This window comes from Cryptomeria japonica, chromosome 2, assembly GCF_030272615.1.
Source record: "Cryptomeria japonica chromosome 2, Sugi_1.0, whole genome shotgun sequence".
Classification (NCBI taxonomy): domain Eukaryota; kingdom Viridiplantae; phylum Streptophyta; class Pinopsida; order Cupressales; family Cupressaceae; genus Cryptomeria; species Cryptomeria japonica.
The window spans coordinates 562,957,424-562,979,669 of record NC_081406.1 but is presented as its reverse complement, the minus strand read 5'-3'; positions in this window follow the sequence as shown (position 1 = coordinate 562,979,669).

Below are 22,246 nucleotides of genomic sequence, written 5' to 3'. Positions count from 1 at the left end.
CTGAACTACACACCAATTGAGCGTGCATGTCTCACCGTGGTCTTTGCTTCGCAAAAATTATGACATTACATGCTCACTCATAAGACTAAGTTGGTTGCAAGAATCGATCCATTGAAATACCTTCTCAATAAAGCAACACTTACTGGGCGACTAGCCAAATGGGTAATGATCCTGAGTGAATTTGACATTGAGTATGTGGACAAAAAAGCAATAAAAGGACAAGCCATTGCAGATCAATTAGCAGATGCCCCCATGATAGATGATGTTCCTCTAAGTTCAGAATTTCTAGATGAATCCATTTTAACAATGTCACATGCGAAGCCATGGCAACTATACTTCGACAGCTCATACACATAGCATGGGGCAGGAGCTGGCATCCTCTTTATAACTCCTCAAGGGGATTCTATACCAAAGTCATACCGCTTATCATTTCCTTGCACTAACAATATAGCAGAATATGAGGCATTAACAACTAGATTACGGATTGCAGTTCAGTGGAAGATCCAGGAACTTCATGTTTTTGGGGACTCTCAACTTGTAATCCGTCAAGCAACTAATGATTACCAAACAAAAGATGAAAAATTAATGCCTTACAAACAAATGGTGGATGACCTGAAACAACACTTCACAAAGATAGATTTTGAGCAGATACCAAGAGAGCAGAATCGAGCCGTAGATGCCATGGCTACAATTGCTTTACTGATCGATTTACCTCCAAATGAGACCCGCTATGAGTTCTTGGTGGATAACCTTTTGGTTCCTTCATATGAAATCATTCCTACTGAGATGATATGTGTTGTCGGTCTTGAGTCCCAGTTATATGGTTCCATTTTTACATACCTTCGTGACAATACCCTACCTCTTGATCTATCAAATAACCAACGTCGCACTTTCATTCGCCAATCCTCTCGATATGTCATTTTAGTTGATATCCTATACCAGCGAGGTCTAGATGGCACTCTTCTTAGATGTTTAGAAAGTGATGAAGCTCAGATTGCATTACGTGAAGTACATGAAGGGATATGTGGTCCACATGCTAGTGGTCCTACCTTAGCCAAGAAACTCATCAGGACTGGATATTACTGGCCCAATATGGAAAAAGACTCATATCAATTTGTCAAGAAATGTAAGCAATGTCAAATTCATGGAGACCTCATCCATGTGCCAGCACAAGAACTTCAAACAATTGCGTCTCCTTGGCCCTTTTGTCAGTGGGGACTCAATCTCATAGGCAAGATTCACCCTCCTTCTTCCAATGGTCATAAATTCATTATCACTGCCACACAGTATTTCACAAAATGGATTGAAGCTGTACCTCTCACACAAGTCATTGGAAAATAGATTGCTATGTTCATCCTCAACTATATCATTTGCCGATACGGTATTCCTGTTTCCATTATCACTGATAACGGGCGTCCCTTCAAAAATCAGGATGTTCATGAACTCTGTGACCACTTCCATATTTCCCATCATTTCTCCATGCCATATAACCCCTAAGGTAATGGTCAAGCTGAGGCGTCTAATAAGAAAATCCTTAAAATCCTCAAAAAGACAGTCGACGACGCTGGCCGTAATTGGCATATCCAACTTAATCCTGCACTTTGGGTATACCGCACAAGTGTTCGCACACCCACAAGAGCTACACCCTATTCACTTGTCTACGACGCTGAAGCCATCTTGCCTATTGAGGTCAAGCTACCCTCTTTACGAGTCTCTTTGCAAAACATTATCAGTGATGAAGACTATAGGGTCTCTCGCTTACAAGAACTGGAACTACTGGATGAACGAAGACAAATTGCTTTTAATCATCTTAAGGCTTATCAACAACGAATGAGTTGTAGCTACAATCACAAGGTCAAGCCTCGCACATTTGAGGTAGGTGATTTGGTTATCAGAGAAAACCCCAAAAATCAGCAAGACAGAGAGAAGAAGGGCAAGTTTGAACCAAATTGGCTTGGTCCTTACATCATTACAGCAGCATATGGATTTGGGTCATATTAGCTCTCAACTACAGAAGGTGAACCTTTGGAGGATCCTATCAACAACATGCACCTTCATAGGTTTTACACATAGCTCTTTAGAGCATCCTAATTTCAAAAATACAAAAAAATCAAAAAATTCAAAAATACAAAAAAAATTATAAAACAAAAAAAATCGTTACTTGGTGAAAACCTGGCGAACAGGTGCCTTGCGACACAAAAACATTGAAAAATCGAAAAAAGTAAAGAGAAATAATTTCGTCCAGCGGTGAAAACCACTTCGGTGGTGCCTAGGGCAAGTACCATGGTGAAAAATGGGTCACCAGCGCCATGAGTAGAGACATTGCTCCTCCCTCCTTCAGGATTCACTTTCATCCTTTCACTTTGCACACACTCACAACCTATTCGTTCATAATAAACTTACCCATTCCCATCATGGCTTGTTATTGATCTACCCAAGATTGGTTAGCCATTCATAATAAACCTCCCTTTTCACCTCCCTTTCCATCCATAATAAATCAGATCCTATCTGTGGCTAAGGCAAATCCTATGTCTAGTGATGGGTGTGGAACTGAGAACATCACATGTTTCGAGGAGTACAATTTCTTCTAGCTTCCTTCAGTCTATCCACGCACAATCTGCAATAAAGCAACATTTGCATCATAGATCCGCAATAAAGTTTCATCTTCTTCGCAATAAAGTATCAGTTTCAGGGATTCAGTCAGTTTTAGATAAGACACAACAGTAACAATGGGCTTCAACAAAATCAAATCTTTCAACAGACTCAGACAACATTATGGTTCAGTGCTATCTACCTTTCTATGAAAGTAAACATTGTGACCACAATCAAATAAGACTTATACAAGTGACAAGAGACACTAAACTTGAGGACTACAATGGATGTTGGTGTCGAGTCTTGGTTTTCTTTTGATTTTATCTTTTTGGTGACATGTCTTTTAGCTTTTTGAGGATGTCTTTGACTAGAGATTCTATCTCCAGGATGTCTTTGACTAGAAAGGCGAGGATGGGGTATCGTCACCTATTTGTATTTGCTGTCTGTGGATTTTTTTTAGTAATGCTATGACTTGTCCAAGGATATGAGGACAATGTGAGTCTAGTACGAACTGGGGCATTCCTTGTTTGTGATTGTCTTATCTCCATGCAAACAGGTACAATGACTTTCTAGGTCGAATATATGCCTCGATTGTCATAACCTACTTGCCATAAGAAAGCTCAATGATGATAACACACAAGAAGCTCTTTCACTTTCATATCTTCTGTCTTTCATCCCCCTTTCTTGATTGACTTCCATCATCCTTCTTGAGTTCGCGTAACCTACTATCACATGACTGAGTATAATGACACCAAAAACATTTGCATTTCATGTAGTTGCACCTGCATTACCACATATAAGCATTTCATACATACATATAGATATCACAACTGCATCACATCCTGCACACAACACCTGTTAGCACAATTTACATTTGCATTATTATTCATTGGCATTTCATACATTCACATTTGCATTTGCATAAAATATATAAAACATAAAAGAAAAAAATATTGTATTTCATCATATACATATTTGCATCCATATCATAAGCATCACATAAAACATACATCACATAGGTACATATGCATATAGCTGCCGCAAAGAAGAATCATCTCATATATATATAAAGTGTCATGATACAATGATGTCAAAATCATATGGCTACAATCACCCGAAGGTGTCTACATCAGCATACAAAAATGATACAATACTGATACATAGGGAGCCCTCTACGGCTATGATGAACTCCCTCCCTCGGAGCCGCCTGGCCTCGACGTAATTTGAGCCCCCGAAGGACCCGCCCTAGGATCATCCCTCCAGTCCCCTCTATCTGGTGGTGGTGGAGGACCCATAACCCCACCACTAGACGCCTGTCTCCTCCGGCTCCCTCCCGTAGCTATCGCTATCTGCAATGGTCTATGGAAGCTCCTTGCCCATTGATCAGCTGGCACCGCACTATAATAGAGATCCCGCAAGTAACCGATCTCCTCCCCTGCCCGCAAAACATAGGCATATCCAGCCCCTGTGTCCTCTGCCGCCTGCCTCCCAGCCCTCAGTGCTGTCTCAGCCTCTGTGTAGCGCTAAATGGCCTGATCCCGCTCCCGCTTGGTATCTCTAAGCCGCCTCCTGAGCCTATCCCTCTCCCTCTCCAGGTCCTGGATCTCATCTGCCTATCCCTGGCAGATCTCCCTCAGCTCCGTCAGCTCATCCTCCTCTGCCTCAGCCCCCTGTGGCTCTGCCTATGGCTCCCCCTGTATAGGTGCCTACCCCTGTGCCTGTACTGGTGCCTGTCTCTGTATCTGTCCCTGTACCTACACCTGTCTAGGACCTTGTGCTGCTGGCACCTGTAGCGTTAATCCACCGCGACCCCTCACCACCTGAGCCTGCCTGTCCTCTCCACCCTCCCTCCGCAGTGCCACCCTCCTATCTCCAGCTGCCCCCCTCCTCCTCCATTGGCCTCTACCCCCATCATCTCCATCATCATCACCATCCCCACCACCATCTCCATCTAGTAGCTCTCCTGGATCTGTCAGGCATGGGAATGGATGCTCGACCCAGTAAGCTATGTACTCGGCATCCATGTCGGCATCCTCGATCTCTGGCCACATGTCCCAGGGTAAGGGCATCATCTCCACTAGCTGTGTAACAACCTGATCATATGATAGTAAGGGCCCAAACTGTGCCTGATCCCTGACAGTCTGTGCATACATGCCTGAACCCCGTGGCATCCGCTGAATCCTGCCGAACTGCCTACCCACCCTGTCCATTAGCTGTCTCTCCAGTACATAGGGCATCCGCCCAATTAGATACCTACTCCGAAAGGTGTAGGGCAGCTCTACTGCATCATCCTCCCACTACTCATATCCCAGGTATGGCCTCCATATAACCATATCAATGTCATCAATCACCCGCCACCAGTGCTCTAACCTGCCAATCTGTGGTTGCGAAGTGATCATGTCGTACAAGTGTATGAAACTATGTCCATGACCTCTGCCCCTGAAAAGTATCGGTCTCATCACTGACAGATGCTCATAGGTCCACACCTGTAACAATGTGACCCCGTAGCCCAATCCCACTGACCCATGGTACACAAACTGATGCAGCTCATAATACAGGTGTGCCAGCACACACGATCCCCAGGCATATCTGGTGTGCTATGTCACCAGTGTCTCCAATGCACCTCCCCAGCCCACAACCAACCCTCATGTCGCTCTATCAGGACATAAGAACCCATTGATCACTCCTCCTATCACTGCTGGCAGCGCTAATCCTATAGCTGTCATGGTGTCGCAAGCCACATGCCCTACCCTCATCTCCAGTCCTGGGTCCTGGAACACTCATCTCAGGGCCTTCCTGTCTCCATCTCGATCATAAGGAATCAGCTCCCCATCGATCGGTATCCTCAAAATCCTATATACATCCTCGAGGGTGACTATCATCTCCCCCATCGATAAATGAAAGGTGCAAGTCTCAGAGTGCCACTTCTCCACCAATGCAGTTAGTAGTCCCATGTTTGCCTGAAACTTAGGCACATACAGAATATGTCTCAGACCCATAGCCTCAATAGCTTCTTGGTCCTTGAAGGTCAGCTCAGGTCGCAATCTCTGCATCGACGGGAACCTCTCCCGTGACTCCAACATAGGCAAATACTCCTGTAGTCAAGCAAATCAATCATGTTAGTCATAGTGGCATTCACTGTTCATCACAAAATGCTACTTTTTATCTAAGTGCATATGGTACTCTATCCTAGTGACACTCACTGTTCATCACAAAGTGTTGCTTCTATCCTAGTGACACTGTTCATCACAAAGTGTTGCTTCTATCCTAGTGACACTCACTGTTCATCACAAAGTGTTGCTTCTATCCTAATGGTACTCCCTGTTCTTCACAAAGTACTACGTTTTTGGCACTCCCTATTCATCACAAAGTGCAACTCACATTTGCACTCACTGTTCATCACAAAGTGCTACTCATATTTTAGTACTCACTGTTCATCACAACGTACTATATCTTGGTACTCACTGTTCATCACAAAGTGCCTTGATCTATCCTAGTTTTCCCTAGAGGACCTGCTTGAGTGTATCCTCTCAGCAGCTTATCCAATCGACAGCGTATGTTCATCACAGAACTGCCGCTTTGACCTAGAAGACACAAATTCACATTTTTGGACACAAATGCGCTTGACGACTGCATAAATGTGCCTGTACTACGTGTTTGGCACTCCCTATTCATCACAAAGTGCAACTCACATTTGCACTCACTGTTCATCACAAAGTGCTGCTCATATTTTAGTACTCACTGTTCATCACAACGTACTAATCTTGGTACTCACTGTTCATCACAAAGTGCCCTGATCTATCCTAGTTTTCCCTAGAGGACCTGCTTGAGTGTATCCTCTCAGCAGCTTATCCAATCGACAGCGTATGTTCATCACAGAACTGCCGCTTTGACCTAGAAGACACAAATTCACATTTTTGGACACAAACACGCTTGATGACTGCATAAATGTGCCTGTTTTACATAGACGTGCCTGAAACACACAGATGTGCCTATGCTCTACATAGACGCGCCTGGGTGACACAAACGTGCCTTCTTGGCATAGATGTGCCTACACAACATAGACGCGGCCACATTTTGCATAGACGCGTTTTCTGACACAGACGTGTCTGGCACAAACACAGACGCGTCTGGCACAAACACAGACGCGCCTAGCGAGCATAAACGCGCCTGGCACCAGCGCAGACGCGCCTGGACATTCTTGACATTTTTTGGACCCTAACCTGGAGCGCATTTATTACCCTATCTAGCATGCATTAATAACAACAATAAATGCATCAAAGTACGAGGAGGTTTTGTGGTACTTACCGGCTCTCCTGCCTCTGCTGGCCTCTAGAATCGGTGAACGCGGTCGAATCTGTGAACAAAGGCCATCACTGCTGACTGCTGCTACTCTATTCTCACTCTGCACTTTGATCTCTTGGATGTGTAGATGACAATGAGGATGTTTTTCCCTCGTGGTCTATCTTATAGACTTCCCTAGCCTTAACCCTAGCCCTCGTTTCCCGAGTCATTCTTCATTATCCCGTGACTCTGTCACTTTATCTGGTCAGTCCTTTCTAGCCTTTCTTTCTTATCGAGAGATTGTCTGTGATCTTTTCAGACATTTTCATCCAATATCTCAAGGGGGCATATCATTCCCATCTTGGGGCAACTCTGTATCAGTTCATATTATCTTCTTTGAAACAACGCGACAAGCCGCATTGTCTCAAAGAGGGGCAAAATGTAGACACCCAAAATTGTCCAGTCTAATTAAATAAATATTATTTATTTAATTATCTAAGCTTAATTCTTCTATTAATTAAATAAATCTTTATTTATTTAATTAATTCATTTATCCTCTTCTAGCCTTATTTCTAATTTAAATAAATACTTTTATTTATTTAAATTATCCTTTTCCTAAATTAAATAAATATCTTATTTATTTAATTGATCCCACTTCTTCTATTAATTATATAAATCTTTATTTATTTAATTAATTCATTAACCTTTTTCTACACATGACACATGTCATTCATCTCTTAAATCATACACTACCTACCCCTTTCATTATTTTATCATTTTCTTTACCTACCCTCTAATCATAGCCGACCTCCTTTTACACCTCTCAATCTTATCCCTCCATTTCATATTGTGTCTTCTATATAAGGAGATGCTTCCTTCATTATCAAACTCTAATGACCTAACTACTTATCAATTTGACTACTTCGCATATGCGATCCTACTTGCAACCACATTTCGTTCTTTGTTGAGCTCTTGTGCACATAAAATCCGAGAGCAAATATATCAAGCAAGATCAATGGAGATAGGAAGAATGGAGATCCAAACCCTATTGGACATGTGATGGTATAATCTTTGTGATTTCATTTGATTTGCATTGTCTTAGGTAATCTTCATATGTTATGGTGGATCTTTGTTGTTGTTAGGCTAGGGTTTTGTGGTTGAATTCATTTAGCCTTTCAATATCGTTATTATTGTTATCCATTTTCACCGTAAACAACATGACTTCTAGATTTAGCTCATCTTTGGATTGGAGTTTAAAAATGGACATGTATGCTTTAATGTTTCAATTTGGTGCTTAAAAAGAACATAAAACACACTCTTGAATGAATGGGCTTAAAATTGAACAAGACAAACTCATCTTTAGATTTTGGGTTTAAGATGGACATGAAAATGTGTCTCTCACACCTCATTTTTGGATGTAAAATAGATGTAAATCTGACTTTTGATTAGATTACTTCACACATTGCTATTTTTTTTAAAGGAAAGAACTTTTTTGTGTCTAGAGTGGTCCTACTGCTAACACACACTATCCTGTCCCCTAACTTTCATGGACCTGGGTGCAAGAGAAAAGTGTTAGCAACACTCATTTATTTTTCTTTTTTTAGAGGGCCTTCCTTTTGGAACCTTACTAGTTCTAAAAGGGAACGACCTAAAGTGGTAACAGGTTAAGGCCATGTTTTTTTAAGCCAATATAAATAAATGTACTTGGGGCTAAAGTCACAAGTAACGGGTGATGATGTGTCATACCGATGTTAGTCTCCCTTAGTACCCACAATGGTGTGTTAAAACCTTCAAGGGCTAGGAGGCCTCACTAATTTGAGAAAAACACTGCATGTATGACCACCTGAAGGAAACACTTACCAAGAACCAATTAGTAGTCCAAATCCTTACATTTGATGGTTCAGGGAGTACAAATTGTATCTCATTTATACCCTTCATGTACCTTGCATTATGAGATAGAAATCCCTTAGTAATAAGAACTTTAGATCTTCGAGGTAAGAGAAAATGGCATGCCCGAGAAGTGTGTGTTGTGGAGTGGAATCAATGCTACTAGATTCTCTAGCTGTCCATCTTATTTCGATATTTTGTAAGGGCCTCATTGAATGGTTTCAATTTTCCAGCCTAGACATTGTTTTTTGTGACTATTTATGTATCACTCATGTTAAACCATTTTTGAGTCAGTTCTTGGGCTAGTTTAGGTCCTTCACTTTGAGTTACTCTATTTAATAGTCTATTAGAAACAAAATTCAATTGGCCATACTCATTTGTACACACTGCTTACAATATCAACAAAACTTGTTAGTCCAAATAAAGTTACCTCAACAAACAATCTTTTCAAAACAAACCAACACTGCAAAACATGGTCCTTACTTATCAAAATAGAAACATCTTACCTTTGTGATCATAGGTCCATAGTCATATTAGTCCTCATACCTAGTTTTTACATAATTCCATGCACAAGTTTGCATTGACATCCTCATTATCATCCCTATCTCAGTCCTCATACATTGTTTTTTCATAAGTTCATGCATAGTCCATGTTTGTGTCCTCATTATCGTCCTCATTTTTGTCCTCATTCTACACTTAGTTTAAAGTCTAAGGTTTTACCAAGGTTACACTAAGCATAGTCCTCATATAGTATCAACTTTACATAAATCCTCATGTAGTCTACACTTACGTCTGTCATAGTCATGTGTCAGAATGGGTCTACCAGGTGACGGTTTATTCCCATTTGAACAACCTAATTTATGGCCAAATGATGGTCAAAGAGAAATCCTTGATCACTTAAACAACTTGGCTTGGGAATTGAAAACTAATGCACCCCAGTATATAGGAGTTGAATATGAAATAGTTTGAGAATATAAGATTGCATACAGAATTGATAGAGAAATTGCAGAAGAACTCCTTCGACAAGATCTTGAGAGGCTCACATTACAACAACAACGTCCTCAACAAAGTCCATAACCAATGTCTCATCCTAATCCTCAGTGGGTTCATTTAAGTTCGCATACATTATAGTCCTTTAGTCTTAGGTCTCACATTTCAACATAGTGGCATCACAACCTTACATAGGTCTTAGTGTTGTCATTAGTGTCATTAATGCCCATAACTAGATCACTGAAAGAAAAGAATAAGATGGATCCAAACAGCGACCCATTGTATAATCCTACATGGAACATGGACATTTCAATAGTCAAACATACATAAATACAACAACATCCAGAAATGTTTATACTATGGCTAAGATAGAAGAGGTTCAACAAAAATTAACACAAGAGGAAATTGAGGCTTCCCAACAAGGTCTAGGGGTCCTCATGATTCTAAATGCACTTATTAACAATGATAGAGATATATATCTTTCCCTATTGTTACAAAACGATGCTAGGTTACTTCAATATATTGACATCACAACGATCTTACCCCCAGGTGTCATTTTGAGTCAAAATATTGGTCCAACATCTAATGTATCAGAAACACAAGCTGAAACATCAAGATCAACACAAAATACTACTCAAATTACACAATTCTCGTCAACCCAAGAAACTTTGGTTTCAAATAAAAGTTCATAATTTGGCACGATATCATCCAATATAAACGTTACTACTCAAGCACTTGCTAGTGTCACTGCACAAACTATACCAGTTATAACAAGTACCCCTACATAGAGTCATACTCAAGTACCTCAGATATCAAGTCCAATGTACGAATCAACCTCCTATTTCTGTATGATTGGGATCAACATATAATCATCAGAATGTGAATCCAGGTCCCACTAGCTCATTTGGCACTGTTAGGTCCCAGAGACAACTGAGGGGGGGGTGAATCAATTGTCAATAATTTCAAATCAAATATAGCTTAACCAAACTTAATGCTTAATACCGGTAAACCAAAATTTATGCCGATAGATAGTTTTAACAGTTAATTGTAGTACCAGTAAAGTTTAATGCATGAAACATAAAGATAATAACATCCACAACACATAACACATATATTTGTATGTGGAAACCCTGTAAGGGGAAAAACCATGGTGGGAAACCTTACCCACAACCAGATGATACTACTGTAAATAGTATGTGTGTACAATATGGAGTCTGCACATGCAGAAAGACCAACTTCCTAGAGCTCACTGCTCAATCACAAAATGGGAGTGACACTGACTACAATTGGATGGTTAAATCCAATGATAATGTATTTCTCAAAATAACATCTTCATATGTTGGATTCAGTACCGGTTAAGCTTTGATTTTCCTTCTTAAAAAACCTCCTTGAATCTTGAATGATGTTTGCATGCATAGGTCTTCTTATATTCGCATATACCTTATTATATTCCTCTTCCACTATTCACTTTTTTAATCACACAAATGAGATCTTACATATATACCAAAACCTAAGACCAAATGAGTAGGTCGGCTCACTAAAAGATATTACAATAAAATCAATTACCAATGAATCAATATGCGGTGCATCATGTTGGCTCAATGCATTTACAATAATAACAAATCATCTTCATAATGTGTTGTGCCAATCTGGAGTGGAAATGCTTGCCGATGCATAACCTAGACCTATTTGCCGGTAACAACAAATATGCAAACCCAATTATACCAATGACCAAATCACCAAAACAAAGTATCCAAACAATGTCTTCGACATAACCAAGTAATCTTCAAGTCATTCCAAGTGCCGGTGAACAATATAACCTGCCGGTAAACCAAAAATCAAAATATAGATACAGAGAGTAACAATCTCTCCTCAAATAATCTCTCCCCAAAATATAATGTGTTTTTCATAGATATCTCTCTCCCTTTGACATCAAATGCCAAAGAAATACAAAAACTAGATTCAAATAGTTCATATAACTTATTACAAAATACCAACTTATCAATTTATCCAACTACTCCCCCTGAGAAGTAGCTTTCCTCATCAAAGCCGAAAAAAAAGTTTCTCTATTAATTCTTTCGGTTTGCTGCCAAGCATCAACTGTCTAAGTCTCTACCGATGGGGGTATAACCCCAAGCTTCTCTCTGAGATATTCAAAAGATCCTTAGGCAAAGGCTTAGTAAAAATATGTGCAATTTTCTCTTTAGTATTCACATAAACCAAATTCACTTCTTTTGCTTCAACATTCTCTTTCAGAAAATTGAATTTAATAGAAACATGTTTAGTTTTTGAGTGAAATACCAGATTCTTAGATATATCAATTGCTGCCATATTATCATAGTAAATTGTTATAGGTTCTTTGCATTTTACCTTTATGTCTTTCAACATTTGCTTGATCCATAATACCTGTGTACAATTAGTTGCTGCTGCAACATATTCTGATTCTGCTGTTGATAAAGATGTGCAACTCTATTTCTTACTCAACCAAGAAATTAGTCTACTACCAAGAAAATAATGCTCCACCAATGGCGCTCTTTCTGTCATCTACATCTCCTACCCAATTTGCATCTGTGTATGCACATAAATCAAAATTTTCATCTTTAGGATACCATAAACCAAGATTTGTAGTGCCTTGTAGATACTGAAAAATCCTTTTCACTATTGATTCATGATTTTCTTTAGGATTACTCTGAAATCTTGAAACAATACATACTACATTCATAATATCAGGTCTTGTTTGTGTCAAATACAATAAGCCTCCTATCATAGGCTTGTATCTAGTTGGATTAACAAGTGTTGATTCATCCTTCAATGATAGTTTATCAATTGTAGTCATAGGTGTGCTTACTGGTTTAGAGTTTTCCATGCCAAATTTCTTTAGTAATTCCTTCAAGTACTTTGATTGATTTATGAATATACCTTTATAAGTTTGTGAAATCTGCAATCCTAAAAAGAATTTTATCTCTCCAATCATACACATTTCAAATTCTTCCTGCATCTTTTTAGAAAAGTCTTTACACAATTCATCTTCTCCTCCAAAAATTATATCATCAACAAAATCTTCTATAACCAAGATGTCATCATTAGTCACTCTATAATATAATTTGCTGCCAGCATTACCTTTAGTGTAACCAATCTTCAAAATATATTTGTCCAATCTAGCATACCAAGCTCTAGGAGCTTCCTTTAGTCAATACAAAGCTTTCCTTAACCTACAAACCATATCTTTGTTATTTGTCAATGAAAATCCATCAGGTTGTTCAATATAAACTTCCTCTTCAAGGTCACCAATTAGAAATACACATTTAACATACATTTGATATACTTTATAGTTCTTGTGTGCTGTAAAAGCTAAGAATAATCTAACTACCTCAATTCTAGCTACCAGTGCAAAGGTTTCATTATAATCAACTCCTTCTTTATGTGAATATCCCTTTTACACTAATCTTTCTTTGTTTCTGATTACCTTACCATCTTCATTGAGTTTATTTCTGAATACCCATTTAGTTCCAATTACATTTTTGTCTTTAGGCCGGGGAACCAATGTCCATGTGTTATTATTTTCAGTTTATTCCAATTCATCTTCCATAGCTTTAATCCAATGTTTATCTTCACATGCCTCATTAACTAATGTTGGTTCAAATTGAGAAATAAGACATACCTCTTCATTTGCTAGTCTTCATCTAGTCATTACACCTTGATACTTGTTCCCAATTATCCGACTTTCAAAGTGATTCAGTCTTACATACCGGGGTGTTTTTACTTGCTACTGTTCTTCAGTCACTATGGAATTTTTTAGATGATGCCAGTGTGACTGGATCAACGTTCTGTACCAGTGTACTCATTGTAGGTTCATTTGATATTATCTCTATTGCCAGTTCAGAGTCCATGTACCTTGAATTATCTCTAAACTATTCATCAATCTTTACATTTGCACTCTCAATAATTTTCTGCAATTTCTTATTAAAACATCTATATGCCTTGCTCTTAGATGAATAACCAAGAAATATTCCTTCATCACTTCTAGGATCAAATTTGCCAATATACTCATCTATCCTAATATAGCATTTACTTCTAAATATTGTGAAATATTTAAGAGTAAGAGTATTGCCAAACCATAGTTCATGAGGGGTCTTACCAATTTGACCTTTGATGTGAACTTTGTTGAATGTGTAAACCGTTGTACTTACTGCTTCTCTCCAATATACATGAGGTAGATTTTATTTTGATAACATACTTCTAGCTACATCATGAATAGTTATGTTCTTTCTTTCCACAACTCCATTCTGCTAGGGTGTCTGAGGTGCTGATAACTGTCTTTTGATTCCATTCACTTCATAGAATGTATGAAATTCCTTAGATGTGAATTCACCTCCTTGAGCTGATCTCAAACATTTGATTTTCTTACCGGTTTCATTCTCTACCATTACCTTGAATAGTTTGAATTTCCCAAAAGCTTTTGATTTCTCCCTGAGAAAAGTAACCCAATAGATTCTAGAATAGTCATCAATGATTAGCATGAAATATCTATCTCCTTGTAAACTTCTAGTTCTTGCTGGACCACATAAATCAGTATGAATTAAGTTAAGAACATTATTGGATTTTTTTGGAATACTCTTAAAAGATGCTCTAACTTGTTTTCCAAATTGACATTCCTTACATACCGGATTGTGAGGTTTAACAATCTTAGATAAATCCCTTACTACCTTAGTTGTACTAATTTTCACAATGCAATCAAAATTTACATGACAAAGTCTCTTATGCCATAACCAACTTTCATCAATATGTGCAATCAAGCATGCTTTCTCATTTCTATTCAAATGAAAGATATTACCTCTAGTCTAATTACCAGTTGCAATTTCCAAACCAATTTTGTTCATGATTTTGCATTTACCATTCTTGAATTGTAATTGAAATCTTTTTTCAACTAATTGACCAACACTCAAAAGATTATGCTTCAAATCTTCAACATAGTAAACATTATCAGTATTGTGCTTACCATCAAAAGATATAGTGCCTTTTCCTTTGATCAAATAAGCTTTATCATCTCCAAATCTTACTAGACCTCCATTGTAATCCTGAAAGGTTAAGAATTTACTTTTATCACCAGTCATATGATGTGAACATCCAAAATCAATGATCCATTCATCCTTATCTTCAATTTTAGTTGCTAGGGCCTACTCTACCGGTTGAACAGTAGGTGCCGGTTGATCTTCTGTTATAGAAACAAAAACCCATCCATTGTCTCCTGGTCACTCATCAGAATCATCAGTAACTCCTTCATCAACATAATAACAAGATTTGTCTTTATTCTTCTTAAATTTGTATCTCTGATATTTAGGGTTAGGCTTATATGTTCTTTTAGCTTCTTCTTTCAATCTTGCATGTCTATGAAGACACCTAGATGCCATATGACCAATTTTATTGTAATTAAAACATTTAAATGGTGCTTTACCTTCATACTTACTTCCAACTGGACCTTTAGGCATTTTCCTTGCAAATAGTGCTTCAAGTTCTTCCAGTTCTTCATTCTCTTTTCTGATTTCTTCAAGTTCTCTTGCATAAAAGGCTTTCCAATCAGATTTTTCAGATGATGATGATGATGATGATGCTTTGAAAGCTAAATCTATCTTAATTATAGCAACAAGACCAAATTCTTCAAGTTCAAAAGCTGAAAGTTTTCCAACCAAAGTGTCTCTAGATACTGATGCATTAGGTATTGTTCTCAATTCATTTATAGCAGTTACTTTCATTTTGTATGTTGGTGGCAATGCTCTTAAAAATTTAGGAAAAAATTCATCTTCACTTAAGGATCCTCCACAACATTGTATACCCAAAACAATTTCATTCACTCTTTTCATAAAAGTAGAAATCCTTTCATCTTCTTCCATTTTCAGATTTTCATACCTGACCCAGAAGCATTCCAGTTTTGCAATTTTGATTGTGGTATCACCTTCATTCAATGTTTCCAATTTGTCCCAAATAGCTATAGCAGTAGATCTATTTGCTAATGCCATGATTTGCTGATCTGACAAGGCACGCAAAAGTGCTTCTCTTGCTTTGCAATCATTCTCCTCATCTTTAGCCAAGGTTGGTGGAATAGGTTGACCTTGAATAGGAGCAACATAGCCATTCTTTGTAACATCTCATATGTCCTTCCCAATGTAATTCAGATGTGTCTCCATCTTGATCTTCCATATGCCATAGTTAGTTCCATCAAGTTTCAGACTGTCCTTCCTGAAATAGTTAGAAGACATCAGATCTCCTCAAGTTGTTAAGCTTCTGCAAAAGAGGACTAGGCTCTAATAGCAATTGTTAGGTCCTGGAGACAACTGAGAGGGGGGGGGGGGGGTAAATCAGTTGTCAATGAATTTCAAACCAAATATAACTTAACCAAACTTAATGCTTAATACTGGTAAACAAAACTTTATGCTGGTAGACAGTTTTAACAGTTAATTGTAGTGCCGGTAAAGTTTAATGCATGAAATAGAAAGATAATAACATCCACAACACATAACACTGATATTTGTACGTGGAAATCCTGTAAGGGGAAAAATCATGGTGGGAAACCTTACCCACAAGTAGATGATACTACTGCAGATAGTATGTGTGTACAATATGGAGTCTGCACATGCAGAAAGGCCAACTGCCTAGAGCTCACCGCTCAATCACAAAATGGGAGTCACACTGACTACAATTGGATGGTTAAATCCAACGATAATGTACTGCTCAAAATAACATCTTCATATGTTGGATTCAGTACTAGTTAAGGTCTGATTTTCCCTCTTTAAAACCTCCTTGAATCTTGAATGATGTCTGCGTGTATAGCTCTGCTATATTCGCATATACTTTATTATATTCCTCTTCCACTATTCACCTTTTTAATCTCACAAATGAGATCTTACATATATACCAAAACCTAAGACCAAATGAGTAGGTCGGCTCACTAAAAGATATTACAATAAAATCAATTACAAATGAATAAATATGCGATACATCATGTTGGCTCAATGCATTTACAATAATAACAAATCATCTTCATAATGTATCATGCTGATCTAGAGTGGAAATGCTTGCCGGTGCATAACTTAGACCTATTTTTCGGTAATAGAAAATATGCAAACCCGATTAGACCAATGACCAAATCGCCAAAACAAAGTATCCAAACAATGTCTTCGACATAACCAAGTAATCTCCAAGTCATTCCAAGTGTCAATGAACAATATAACCTACCGATGAACCAGATATCGGTGACTGTGTATAAGTCACTGAACATGCCGGTGAACATAACCAAGAATCTCTAAGTGCTGATAAGTGTTGACAGGTTTTGACATCAATGACAAAACCATACCAACATATCCAAAATACCAATAGGCACAACTTAGCCAAATGGCAATACACAATTTTCTTATTTTACTCCGCCTAGTGGGACACATAATACACAAAGTTACAACTATAGTACATTCCAACAACTTTCCATAAACACAAGTACACCATTAACTCAAACATAAATCATTTCTCAACAAGTGCAAAATTTTCAACAGAAGCTTACGAACATTCAATTAGGAAATGACAAGAAGAGATACATAATGTAGGACCTATGTCTATATCCTTTTGGTCATACATTATACATGCCGTCCTTTCCCCCTCACTTTGAAAAACCAAAATTTGATAGATACAAAGGAAAAGGGGATCCTAGAGATCCTATTAGAGAGTTCTTCAATACCTATATAGAGGTTGCATATGAAGATACATACCTAATGAGATTATTCCCCAAAAGTCTTGGAGGTTCGGCTTTGGAATGGTTCTCACATCTCCCACCAAAGATTACATGATGGGGTTAGCTAGTGGAATAGTTTATAGAAAACTTCTCACATAACATTGATACCCTTGTCACTTTGATGGATCTATGTGCTACTTGACAAAAAGAAAATGAAACCTTTGAATCCTTTATACAAAGGTGGAGATCTTTATACCGCAGATGCTCAACTCATGATCCTAAAATTGAACAAGTAGACATTTTCATAGATAACTTAATACCATAGATCAAGTATCCAATACAAATCCAATGTCTCACCTCATTCAAAAAAATCACAGAAAAAACCTAAAATGTGAGAAGGGACTTGTAGAGCAAGGCATTCTGAAATATAGTGGTACAGTTGATAATGCAGTGATGGCACAACCCCTTTTTAAATACTCATAGATAGAGATGTGAATAGATAATAAGGAAGATCAATTTTATCACCATGCCTAATATAATTGAGAATTAGAAAATGATAGCCATGCATAGTGGTATAATGCTCTTTTAGGTTGATATATTTCATGAAAAAGTAGCCTACCATGGCAGAATGGTCATAACTATTTTGCATCACCATTTTTTTAATCCCTTCTCAAAGAATTTCTTTAGGTAGCCATTATAATCTCTAGAGCTCTCCTTTTCAATATTTTTCCCATCATTTTTGAGACTAGTCACCTTTGTAATGAAGTTAGGGGTGACAACGAAGGAAATGTTACAAATAGTGACTTCCCCTTTCTGCCATGAGTTGCAAAATATTGACAAGAGAGCCTTGTTGTAACCCAACAAAGAAGAAGGGCCTCATCCCAGTCTTAAAAAATAGATCCCACACCTCCTCATTTTTTTGAAGCTATTTACAATCCTTAGTCTTTGACCTTTTCAAAGGTCCCCCCATGTCATAAATCATCTCCATAGTGGACTGGTTATGAGTCCAAAAAACCATAGAGAACATCTGCTAAGCTTTTCATAGACCCCACCAAATAAAATTCGGTGGAGATTAAGATAGTTTTAAAAATGATTATCAATCCCTTTTGCACTAGTGAAATGACACTATAAAAGCCAGATGGTGATATGACTGCTCTATAATACTAAAAACCTTAATATCATTTACTTCACCCATGCCAAGAGGAGTCCACAAAAAAAGATAGCTCAACACACCACCTAAAATCCAGATCAATAACTAGCTCATCACCCATTTTTGAATTTGAATACTTTTGGCACCTTTCCACCCCTTCCAGCTTAAATTTTTAACTTTATCATTTTTACTAATAAAGGAGAGTGAATCATTCAAGTAATACTTTCTTATTGCTAGAGATAATATCTCTCTAAGTCTGTTAGGGCTTTGAGTGAAGTTAAAAAAGAACCGGCCTTCAAAGTTAAGGCCATAGTTGGGCACTTCATCAGCAACTATGTTTCCCTGCCGAAAGATATGTTGGACTTTAATATTAAGAAAGTGGGCCATTATCCTTCTGCTTTCTTCCATAATGATTTTTATCTACCACAAAATTCCCACTTTACCATTTAAACAATCAACAATTAATTTGGAATCACCTTCAAGGATAACACCTTGGCAGTTCAACTAGCTTAGTCTCTTGAGGCCTTGCCACACTACCATAGTCTCCACCCTGCTATTGGAGCCTCTACTCAAATTCATATAGTAGTCTTCAATAATGAGACCTTTGTAGTCTTTGATTATACCTCCCGCTCCAGAGATCCTTGGGTTACCCTTAGAGACTGTCAAAATTACATTTAATTTATCCAATCCCATGAGGGGACAATATAGATTCCTTTATTAAAATCATTTTATTCCAGTAATTTATTTTCATTAGATTGTGTGTAGTACCCCAAAGTTTCTTTTAAATTCTTAGATCAAGAAGGATAGGCAAGACTTTTGACGGGCCATAAGAAGCAGTATTCACATTCTCCCTAATCTGCTATTTTATAATATGAAACAACATCTTGTTGTTTCTTGCCTCCTCCTTGAAAATTATATTATATTGTTCCTTCCATATATTCTAGGAAATAAATGGGAGAAATTAGAACCATGAGTTTCTGATAATAGGATGATTAAAAGGACATTGACTCCACTATTCCATCAAATCTCTCATATGCTTCAGAATGGCCTAGGAGATCCTAATGTCATAAAACACCTCCAACCACACATCACTAGCATATTAATAGTGTAAAAAATATGATCAATATTTTAAAGATAATTATAGTACAAGATGCATCTATTGACTAAAGAGAAACCTCTCTTATTTAGGTTATCAATGGTCGAATTCTACAATGGGTTGTAACCCACCAAAAATAGTTTATTTTAGGTGTAAGGAATTTAACCCAAATGTGATTCTAATTGAAATGTTCAATAGCATCTTCCTCCATAGCCCTGTAAGTAGATTTAATAGAATAGACCCTCAAGGGCTGATGTTGCCAAATCCACGCATCCTCTCTTAAGGGAGAAAAGAAAGAACAATCCCCTAAGAAAGAATTCAACAACTCAACGTCCTCCTCCATCTTTCTTCTGTTTGATTCTAAAATTCCATCTGTGTTCCTTTCCTGGTCTTTAAAATTATTCCATCTCCCTTGACCGTCTTGCCATGACAAGTAACCCTTTTGAATGAGAAATTTTTTAATCCAGTTGAATTGGTTAGTATTTTATCATGAAAGTTATATATAGATTAAGATTCTATATATCCATGTACAAGTGTGTCAAAATGTGTTTGTAATTCATCACTATTGTTGATGTCTTCACCATTTGAATTAGTATCATCGTATTCATTTTCTATTTTAGAATTTATAGTAATTTTTTTTTCAATTTTTTTTCCAAGTATGTCTATTGAAATATTTTTTTGTCTATATAATTATCTTTTACATAAAGGTTAAAATACTTTCATTATTAAGTTAGGATGAACAATTCCAATTTGATATGGATTTTTGTTTTTGTGTTTCCTTTTTAATGCAACAACAATCATTATTGTCTTGTTTTTTGACTATGTTGTATAATGTTTATGTTTTTAGACACATTAATAATGGCTCCAATTAATCCGATTTGAGACCTTTTATGACCATTGCCTAATTTGTGCGAAAGCCAGATGTGGAAATATAAGTCTTTCTTTAAGATTGATATAGATGATAAAATATGAATAGGGTTGTTTTGTCTTATCAATTGTGGTGGAACAAAGAGTGGAAGCTTACCATTTTGAAACATTTGTTTATAATGTTTGTAAACATTTACTATGGAATGTACAATTTTCAAGTTACAAAAAGTTTGGTAGGTTTCTTGTTCTTTTTAAGTAACTTTTTAAATGTTATGATGAAATTGGAATCTTTGAAAAATGTAGCATTCATGTTGGGGAGTATCATGGATTTCTATCAAATATATTTCTATTATACTCTTTTTATATCATTTTTTTTAATACAATGATGTTCATTTGTTTGAGTATTACATAATTTTTTTTTTCAATTGATTGAGTGATATTGTTATCTTTTGAGTAGTTTTCTCTTCTTATATTGTGTTATCATTTGGTCTAGAAAATGATACACTTTTGTTTTATCTCTTTCTTTTTATTTTATAAATGGACAAATATAATTTGATTGATTAGTTTGATGATACTAGTGGCTCATAGTGTATATATGTAGTATGTGTTTGAAATGATATCATGTTAAATGTTTTATTTTGTGCTTATTTCATTTTTGAGAACTTGCTCAATTTGTTTAGTTGTTGAGGACCATAACTTAATAGTTATCTTTAATATAGCTGCTAACCATTGTAAAAAAAAATACCATCCTACAATTTTTCCTTCTAAATAAGGCATCACCATGTTGATAATACAGACTTGCCAATTTGCAACACATGGGATTGTTTGCAATTGTGAGATTTTGCCAAGATCAAGGGAACAATGAAAAGTATTAAAATAGAGACAAAAGAATGACAAGAATAAACTGTATTCTCATCAATATGAAAATGATCAACTGGATTCACCTATACAATGAATATAGGCATGCTTATATAGGCAAGGCCATATGGATGTACGAGCACACAATCATGACATGTGGCTCAACGAGAAACAAGGGTAGGTAAGAAATACGAGGGGTAGGTCGGAGAAATAATATAATATTCCACAAGAGGTGGATGACCCACCGAATGTGAAGTGTAACAACAAAACAAGACCACAAAAGGTGGAATTTCTCCTACAAGCTCTATTCCTATGTGCACACTTCCCTAAGTGTCTCAAATCCAAACTACGAAGAGATGCATTATCCTAAGTTAACTTAAGTAAAGTGTAATAATATCCATAATGAATATTTATTTACACCAACACCCCCCCTTAAGTGCAACTTAGGGGAATGAAGACTCAAGTCAACAATGCAAGATGGGTCCCGGCTACTAGGCCATGATAGGTGTAGACACCCAAAATTGTCGTGTTTAATTAAATAAATATTTTATTTATTTAATTATCTAAGCCTAATTCTTCTATTAATTAAATAAATTTTTATTTATTTAATTAATTCATTTATCCTCTTCTAGCCTTATTTCTCATTTAAATAAATACATTTATTTATTTAAATTATCCCTTTCCTAAATTAAATAAATATTTTATTTATTTAATTGTCCTACTTCTTCTATTAATTAAATAAATCTTTATTTATTTAATTAATTCATTATCTTTTTCTACACATGACACATGTCATTCATCT